Source organism: Cyprinodon variegatus, unplaced genomic scaffold, assembly GCF_000732505.1.
Source record: "Cyprinodon variegatus isolate N-32 unplaced genomic scaffold, C_variegatus-1.0 Scaffold10, whole genome shotgun sequence".
In the NCBI taxonomy this organism is placed as follows: Eukaryota; Metazoa; Chordata; class Actinopteri; order Cyprinodontiformes; family Cyprinodontidae; genus Cyprinodon; species Cyprinodon variegatus.
In genome coordinates this window covers 226,258-236,618 of record NW_015150463.1, presented here as the reverse complement: position 1 = coordinate 236,618, position 10,361 = coordinate 226,258, and positions in this window count along the sequence as shown.

Sequence of the window (10,361 nt, the reverse complement as noted above, 5' to 3'; positions counted from 1 at the left end):
TCACATCAATCAAAACTGACTCCATCCAACTCAACTGGATGTTACCCAAACCTTTAAGTCAAAAGAATAATAAAAGACTATAACAGAAAGCATATATATATATATATATATATATATATATATATATATATATATATATATATATATATATATATATATATATATATATATATATTTTTTAAAAAGAAAATAAATATTTAACACATTTATACAGAAATGAAATTAAATTAAATAAAACAAAAAAGCAATGTTGTCTTTAACAAAATGGTATGGTATATGGTACTAGATACACAGCTGGTTCAGCTCTTCAGCACCGAGTGCAGCTTTTTTACACCAGGAACAAAGTTTATTCTTTCAGTCACTAGTCAGGACTAATTTGACCAACTTAATAAATTCTAAGCCATTCATACACAGGAGTTGTTAAAACTTAATTAATTTGAAGTGAGGCTTTTTAACTCAAAGTTTGTAGCTAACAGTGACCAAAATCACCAACTGCTGTATATAAAGTATAAGGTTTAAAAAAGTCAATTAAAGATATAATAATAAAGATGATGATGATGATGATGATGATGATGATGATGATGATGATGATGATGATGATGATGATGATGATGATGATCATGGTAACTAATGCCTACAGATTTCAGTTTTAATTATCATCATTAATTTAAATAATATTTTTACATATTACTATCAATATTATTATCATTATGTTTTATTATTATTTAAAAATGCAGAACAAAAAACTATTTAAATTGGGGGGAAAAGTGTATTTGTATTTGCTCAGTTTCTTTAACAAGCTGTTAAAGATACGCCCATGTTAGGAGTTAGGGCAACGTTAGTTTCCCTTTAAGCCTAATGAGTTATTTCTGATATTAATTTAATTGCAGTTGTGAAAACTGAGATCTGTAGATTCAAGATACAGTCTTGAACATGCAAACAGATTTGCTCCTGGACTGGAACCTTGCACACAAATTTGACCTATAATGTTAAACCCCAAAGCTACACATTTTTAATCAAATATTTACACTTCAAAATAACTTCTTTTTGAAAAAAAAAAAAAACACTACTTTTGAATACAAGTATTTATATTACTGGGGGAAAAAAGTTTATATAAATAATTGTCAGTTCAGCAATGTAGAAATGTTTTCTTTTGATTATGCTTTTCTTCTGATTTTGTGTGGATGTTGGCATCCACACAAAATGATTCTGCACCAAAAGGAATAGTAGGTTTAAGTCATGTGAGTCAGAGCTGCAGCATTGCTGGATCCTAGCTGAATATTTCTTTGTTAAAAATTAACAATCCAAAGTTATTTAGAAATGAGAATGAAAGGGAAGTTCACTTGCAACCAGTTAAGGTAGACAGCAGGTTGTGTAAAACAGCACATTGCTGCTTGGTACTGTAACACTTTGACACTGGACATCAGTTTGCACTGCTTTTTTGGAGTGAAGAGGAGAATTGCTGGATTGAAGCTGTAAAAGAAAACAGACAGTTGGCCTGATTTGACCAAGTACAGCTGTTTTGATCTGAAACATACCTAAAAAAACAAATGAATTTACTGGAGAAGCTTTGTCAAAGGGCCTGATAGATTAAGGAAGATTCTATTTCCATGTGTTTAGTGCATCTAATATGAAAAGCTCATCAAAAATAAATAAAAAAAACTGTCACAAGATGGATCAAGGCTCAGCAGGTAATAATGCATCCGTGTTGCAGAAGTAATTTAGGAGATTAACACCTATTGTTAAAAATGAAAAATCCCAAATATGACTGAAAAATCTAGAATCAGGATCAGCTCCACAGGCCAATTATTCTAAATCTATTCCTCAAAAACATTTTAAAAAAGCCCAATCATTATCTAGACTATACAAATGACATTAGATCTTTTACTGGTACATGCTGTAATTATGGTATGAACATATAGATATATATGCTTTAGAGTTAAGGTATGTTTTAAAGATAAAAACAGAACTTGAACACATGCTATGCACATTATGCTATGCTATGTTATGGCAGCAGACTTTCTTCTACTCTGCTGTCTATCTCCAAAAGGGACTAAAAATATATCTGAAGAAACTTCAGATTCTTCACTGCTTGCATTGCAGAGGCAGTCAGCAGATGTTCCTTTTCCACATCATAACTATATTTTTCAACAACTGCTCATTTCACAATTGAGGCCTGTATTTAACAGTATTTGATCTGTTATTTTTTTCAATACATATATTTCAATTTATAATAAAAAAACAGGATATCAGGAACATTTATTGAAGGGGCTCTAGAAAGTATAGGGAAGTAGCTCTGAACCTGGAAACAGGCTGGCAAACAGTACAGAAGTGCGCCACTTACTGGCTGGGAGGAGTTAAACACCTGGCCATCAGATTTAAACATTACTGATGCCTTGTTGGTCTTGTAAGGCCCAGACCCAGATGTTCATTTTAGCCCAGTTCAGGACTGGACTTGGCCTGGACCAGTCTCTCACTCTGCAGCTTTGGGACCTGCAGGACAAATGCCAGCCTATTCAGGAGCAGCTAATTGTGGCCTGGGAAGCCCCTCAAAGCCCCCCTGCCTCCAGTCTGAATGGGCTGCCCTGCAGAGGCCCGTGTGAACCACAGTGCCCCTTTTACTTCCCCATTCTGCTTCCCCAAACCCCTCCTGCCTGCTCCACATGTTAATTAATAGGCCTCGCTGGCATATTTGGATCCTGCCCCGCTTTGATGGAAGGCAGCCATTAGCATCTATTAATTTTGCCTCTGGCGTTTCTCCGGCGACACTGAAAAGGAGAATTAAGTGGTGTGAGTCATTGTGAAGCTGAGTTAAAGTGTGATTATGTCCTGCAGCCTGGAGCTGTTGCTAACTGCTGCTAAACCCTCTTGAAAGTGAAGGGGGCAACTCCTCCTCATTAGTGCCCAACAACAGAAATATATTAACAGGAAGTAGCTGCAAATTTCTTTTTTTTCTCCACATTTTAATCCTTCCTTGTGAAGAGGACACTTAAGAACATAAAGATGTAAAAGTGGAGCACAAGTGCTGAGGGCCACCTGCTGCTGTGATGATGCTTTATTCCAGCTGTTGGATGTCAGATTGGAGCTTTGATAATGCTCAACAGTGCTCAGTAGTTTTATGACCCATGAAAGACATCAATCACATATTAACTGTGGACTTTTAAGTATTTATTGGTTTAACCGGTTATACAACAAGGAACTTCTTTTGTTTTTTAATTTTACACTTTATATCTATTTATTTTTTTTTTATTTAATTATTTCGCCAATCGTATTCATGCAGTAATTGACATGTTTCAATACCATACCAAGGTCTGTAGAAAAACTCAACCCCTCCCACCCACCCAATTAACTGAAATTGGTTTGAATGCACTGGAACAACTGCCAAGGCTCAGTCTGTCATTCACCAGGAACCAAAGCAGCATCGATGCCACAGTGATGACAGTTTTACAACCAGGACTAAGAGGTTGCTGTCTAATGCTGACGCCAACATGGACCAGTTAAATCCTTTTCACAGACATTTTTATAACCAGGCAAGACACCATTGAAGTACAAATACTTCCCAACTGACTGTATTACTTCGGGTTCATAGTAAATAGCAGCAATGGATTGTCGTCTAGCAGTGCCTTCACCACGCTTGAGACAGACTGTTTTCAGGTGTTGTTCCAAGACAGTGGAATGACCTAACTAGTGGCACAAAAACAGCAGCATCCCTGTCTACCTTCAGGAAACTCCTGAAGTCCCACCTCTTCAAAGGGCATCTCCTATCCCGCAGGTCTTCAATAGGGGGTCCGTGACCCCTAGGGGGTCTGTGGAGGTACTGCATTGGGTTTGCGAAAGTTTTGGATGATTAGACTTTTTTTAATATTCCCTCCTGCAATTTTTTCCACTAATTGAAATGCGTCTAAATACACATTAACGTGCATTCAACACACTGTAGTAAACAGATAAATGGAGGCAGAAGATGTCTTTCTCTGTCATCAATGCACACATTCAGCGACACACAGGAGCTCATTCAGGATGGGCACCGTTTCTTTCACAACACCTGTCCCATCAACCAGGAATCAGAAATACTTTAATAATCCCAGGGAGAAATTACTTTCGTTATATTACTCCATCTGTAATAGAGTGACTTTAGGACTGTTTTTATATAACACAATTTCCAGTGGTGTCAAAAGTACACACATTTGTTACTTAAATAGAAGTATAAATACTGCAGTTTAAAAACACTCTGGTAAAGTTGAAGTAACAACTTGACCTCTTTACTCAAGTAAAAGTGAAAAAGTATGTGCGCCATAAAACTACTTAAAGTATAAAAGTATAAGGAAACCTCGAAAAAAAACAGCCAGATGCCACTATATGAATTTTAAAGATACATTTTTCGACTGTTTTGTAAAATTCTTTGAGATAGGGCCAAGGATGAGGGAGGTCTTGTTGGTCTCTGTCTCCAGATACGCTCTCGCCTGCGTCCGACCTTGCAGACATTTCAACATATTTTCCTGAACCCAACATTGTAGCATAGCATAGACAATTTGTGTTTTCAGTTTAAAAACACCTGCTTTCTTCTGATGAATTTGGGGTCAGCACAAATTTGACGAATAGCTAACCAATGAGTGTTTGCGTTCTATGACTCATCCAATTAGACTAGTTTTCACTAGATGTGGATTGCGCCAATGATTTGCATTGGATGGTGCACATGACATGTAATAAATATTTCTAAGTAATATACCGAAGCCAAAAGTAACGAGTAACATTTGTTTTAAAAATGTAAGGAATAGAAAGTACAGATACTTGTGTGAAAATTTAATGAGTAGAAGTCAGAAGTAGGAAGAAAAATAAGTAATCAAGTAAAGTATAGATACCTAAAAAGTGTACTTAAGTACAGTAATAAAGAATTTGTACTTTTTTACTTGACACCTCTGACAATTTCATACAATATATATAATTAGCGGATCCCTGCTAAATCTCACCATCAGTTTGGGGGTCCCTGGAAAACGCTGAAGACTCCTGTCCTATCCTTACTCTTACCCATAGCGCTGTACCCCTCTACTATTCTTTCTGTACTTCCCTTTATCTATTCAGCATTGATTCTGACTAGGAATTTTCCTCTAGAGAAATATTGTCATATTGATGATAAATGAATAATTGTGTCTACTTTTTAATTCGCTTTGGATAAAAGTGTCTGCTAAATGCATAAACATATAAACAGCCAGATGCTTCATCAGAGGTTCGGTGTTGGTCCCAACCTTAACCATGTTGGAATTAGTTGACTATTGCTAAACATGAATTATATGTAGTGAAATCAAATCAAATAAATGAATGCTACCTATTGTTTCTGACATGGAGACCAGTTTACTTTTCAGCAGAATTAGACTAGACGCTCATTATGTTTGAAAAGCATTTGGGGCCTACAATACATTCAAATTCATGCAAAAACTTTTCATTTTAAATCATCAAAAATGTATTGTTATTGCAAGCAGAAAAAAACAACAGTTTGATCAAAGTGTTAACATGAGAATCATGTCCATGGTGAGTGATGAATACTTCTCAGTGGAAAATATTGGAACCAGACGACAGAAAGTTTCACTTTTATGATGTTTATCTACTTGCGGCTCCAAAGCTTTCAAACTCCAGTAGTTTATTCTGCTGATTCAGTATTTCTGGGTGTGAATCAGCTTCTGTATGTGATGAACTAATAAATCTCACTCATCCAAAAAAAGCTGTTTATGTCTGTCATATTTTCAAAGAAAAAGAGAATAAATTTATTATTATAACAATTAGGATACCAGAAAATCTGGTTCTGATTATGATGAAGATTTACAAAGTCTCATTTAGATTAAGACTGAATAACTAAAAAGAAATTTGTGAGGATTTGAGTTTGTCTCATCTTAGCAGCTCCTCCGTCCTCCCCTCTTTAGCTCTATCAGTTCTTCAGGTGTGACCAGGTGGCTGTGAGGTGTCATGGGAAAGCCGTGACATGACAGCAGAGGCTTTGACCCATAGCTATGAAAACACAAACACTTCAGAGGACATTATATCAACTTCCTGCTGACTTCAACTCATCTTAAATGGATGTTTAAAAGCAGTCCACAACTTTTCTTTTAACTGCATTTTCATATGCAGGTTTCTTTCCATAAAATGACCCAAAATCGTATGTTTCAGAAATCTAGTTTTAAAAAAAGTGACTCGACTTACATAGATTGATTACAGCTTGAGATAAACTTTCTAAGTGTTTATTTCTGGTAACTTCAGCAATAATTAATTATTAGTCATCAACATCTTTCATTAGCTCCATTTGAGCAGAAGTATCAGACTGCCTTTTCTCTATAGTTTTATTTTATAATCTTTTTATGCTCTTTGTCCTTATTTAGTTTGTATGTTGGTGCTTTATTTAATTTTTGATTTTGTTTTTGTTTTTCTGTCATGTTATTGACCAAATCCCTTCGGTTCAGAAATGTCTTAACTGCGATGGATATAAAAAATGGACAGCAGTCCAAAGGTAAATGTAAACCTTGCATTTTAGTTGGAAGTCAATGTTGCTGAGGAGCAGCTGAGAGCTACAGAATCTAAGTTGATTGAAGTCCATAATGAAGTTGACACAAGAGTAATGATATGGGGTCATATATAAGACTTTATTTGTCCTCTGTGTTTGTTTAGGTTAAGCATTGCTGCTTATCAGACATTATAAAGCATGTCATGATTCCCTTTGTTGATTAGCTATATGCTACTAATTATCTAATTTTCTAGTAGGTGAACACTAACAAAAAGTATAGTTGCTTTAATCACCATGAGTAATACTATTTTAATTGATCAGCAAACCAACCTGAACAATTAAGAGGAAGATCAAAGAGCAAACAATGCAGAAGGAATAAAAGACTCAATGAAAGCAACTGGGGCTTCCTTAATCCCTCAGGAGAACAACAGGCAGATCACTTTCATGTTATCCTCTATGGTCCAGTGCCCAGACCAGGTACTTAAAAAAATAAACCGTATATGGGAATAATTATATATATATATATTTGCAGTGAAAGATTGTATTGTACAACAGAATCAATATGGATATGGAGTATCAGAATCTGTAAAAACCCATATTGATATAAAGAAGGGGGGAATTTCCCAGTAAATTACACATTTCTCTTTAAATAATGTTAGAAATAAGAAAAAAATGAACCATTTAATTTGACAATTTAGCTTCAATAAAAAATAATTAAAAAAAGAATTTCATTTTTTGAAATAAATTAGCTGTGCTACCTGTTTTCATGTTGTCCATCCGAACATTTAAGTCCTCGTTCTGCTGCAGGACGTAGACGATCTGGTCCTGCAGAGACAGATTCTTCTCCACCTAAACATAGAAAATCCAGACGGCTTCAGTGAGACCTTAGCAAAGAAAAAAAGCTCAAAGAATTTCAGGAAACCTGTTGAACCTACCAGTTCATCCATCTGCTGCAGCTTCCTGTTTTGCTCCAGCACACGCTCAGCCTTCATCTCAATAACAAACAGCAGAGACTCCCAGAATGCACTTGGGCTGCCATGCTCCTGAACAACAATAATAAGCATTTTGATCTGAACAGATATGTAAAAAAAAAAAATAGGAAGGCTTTCTTTCAATTACTTTATCTTTCTAAAAACTACCAGAATATTTCTAATATAATATTTCTAATATATCCATCCATCCATCCATCCATTCATCCATTTTCTGACATGATTAATCCGAAGTGGGGTCGCAAGGGGTGCAGGTGCCTGTCTCCAGCTGTCTATGGGTGAGAGGCGGGGTACACCCTGGGGTACACCCTGGACAGGTCGCCAGTCTATCGCAGGGGAACACAGCGACAAAGAGGACAAACAACCATTCATGCACACACTGACACCTAAGGAGAATTTAGAGAAGCTAATAAACCTAACAGTCATGTTTTAGGACTGTGGGAGGAAGCCGGAGTACCCGGAGAGAACCCCCGCATGCTCAGGGAGAACATGCAAACTCCATGCAGAAAGACCCCGGGCAGGGAATATACCCACAACCTTCTTGCTGCAAGCCAGCAGTGCTACCACTGCGAAGCCTATTTCTAATATGATAATATAATATTTCTATTATAATATAATCTAATATGTTTCTCTTCAAATTCTTCTTAAAGGTTGATAGCTCCACTAGTTTCTTCAGGTCGTTGTAGACCTGCAGCTCAGCTGTTAACTGCTCCACTTTGGCCTTCAGGTCAAGAACAAACACAAACATTAATGGTGAGAATTAGGAAAAGCAAACCTGGTCCTGCTGCCAGGTGAGGAGATGTATCAGAGCAACAAATAACAATTTTAGATCCTTGACCCTACTCTTATTTAAGGTTTACGACCAAGGTATGAATTGAGTTTAGGTTATTTTTTGGGTTAAGCATGTGTTGGTAATCGCTAGGCTTAGGCTGTGTAAAGGAGTAGGAAATCAATATAAAGTCGATGGAAAGTTCCCACAGGTACAGTGTGACACAGCATGTATGTGTGTGGTAGGTGTTGGCTACTGCAAACTGACCAAAAGCATCGGTAGTTAGTTTAATCAACATTAGTATTACTGTTTTAATTGATCAGCAAACCGACCTGAACTATTAAGAGGAAGATCAAAGAGCAAACAAGGCAGAAGGAATGAAAGACTCAATGAAAGCAACTGGTGCTTCATTAATTCCTTGGCAGAACCACAGGCTGATCACCTCCATGCCATCCTCTATGATCCAGAGCCCAGCCCAGGTACCAAAGACAAACACTGTACCGTATATGGGAATTTCTCCATTGTTAGATTAATAAAGTTCAGTTATTATTATTATTATTATTATGGGAAAAATGTATCAACCATGTATTTCTGTTTTATAAATGTTTATATTTGGTCTGACATCATTTTCCAATATTCTAGGAAAAATAAGTGTTGTCATTAGCTGCAAACCAGAAACATCATCTTTTAAAAAGTAATTATTCTCAGTGTAATAGGCTTTTGCATCATCCCTAATTAAATTAAGATGCACCTGTGATTTCCTGTGTGTGGCGTTTCATTTCACAGGCCATGCACTCTAGGGGGTAATTCTTCCTGCGTGGGTTGGGTTATGTGCCACCTCTTTAAAGTCCCTGACAAACTGAGCCTTGGACTCGTCAGTGACTACAGGTGGATCATAAACCCAGGAAGCAGCTTCAGCTGTACTGACCTAGCCTACAAACATTGTGATGTCATCAGGGAGAAAGGAGGGAAATAGATACAGTCCTTAAAATCTTACTCCTCCTGATGTAAGGCAGCGTCCTCTGGAGATAAAATCCTTCCAGTCTGGAATTATTTCCAACTTTTAATACAAGATATAGTTTTTGAATGACTGGAATCTTCTACTTTATCTGCTTTGCAAACCAATGTTATATCGTGTTACTTTGTCTTAAAAGCAAACAGAACATGAAGAGCAGGGCTTCATGCACTGTTTATCTGCAGAACCTGAAGTAAGGCTGCAGGATTTGTCTCTTTACTACACAGCTGGTGGAAAAGATACAGCTGAACTTACAGCCTGTAGGTTCAGCTGTTTACCCTGTAAGTTCAGGGTAAAAGTTTGTCAGTTATTCAACAATTATTTGTATTCTACCGCCATCTAGCGGTCAACATAATGTATTACATAATTTGGAAGTCTGAATTCAAGATGTGCCTTTAACTCCAAGTTTAGTTAAGCTTAAATCAGGATTGTTTCACTGCTTAAACCTTGTCTTATTTACTCCATTTGGAGTCACTTACTGGTCCTTTAAGGCTAGAAAGATCAGATCAAAGTGTCTAAGTATTGCCCTGAACTGCTGTAAAACTTATTGTCTGAAGTTTATGGAATGGACTGTTCTCCCTGCTGCCCTCTGGGAAGAGGCTTCACAGCATCCGATGCAGGTCCAGCAGATTCTGAAACAGCTTCTTGCCCACTGTCATCAGACTGCTGAATGTTGAGAAAACTCTAAATCAAGTCACAGACTCTGCATTCATGTTCTTTACCTGCACTTGCAGCAGTAGTTTTATTGCTGGAGTTTTATTACCAAAATCTAATTTAAAAGTAAAGGAAAACTTGAAAAGAAAATTAATTTCTTTTCAAATCTATTCAAAAACCCAAAAATGTTAATTTGACTAATAATTGCTCACTTGAAAAGCTGTACTTAAATGTTTAAATTTGGCAAAAAAAACTTGTTTACAATCATTCAGGAAGCTTCTGTGAGCATAAAGCTCCAGGGTTGAAGTCTTAACGCATTTTGACAATTCTGAACACAATACAAGAGATCAGCTTCAAGACTACTGAACAGAGATGTTTGTGAGTGACCGTCTCTTAAATAGGCTTTGACATTCAACAGAAATAAGAAAAATATTAAACTTACTT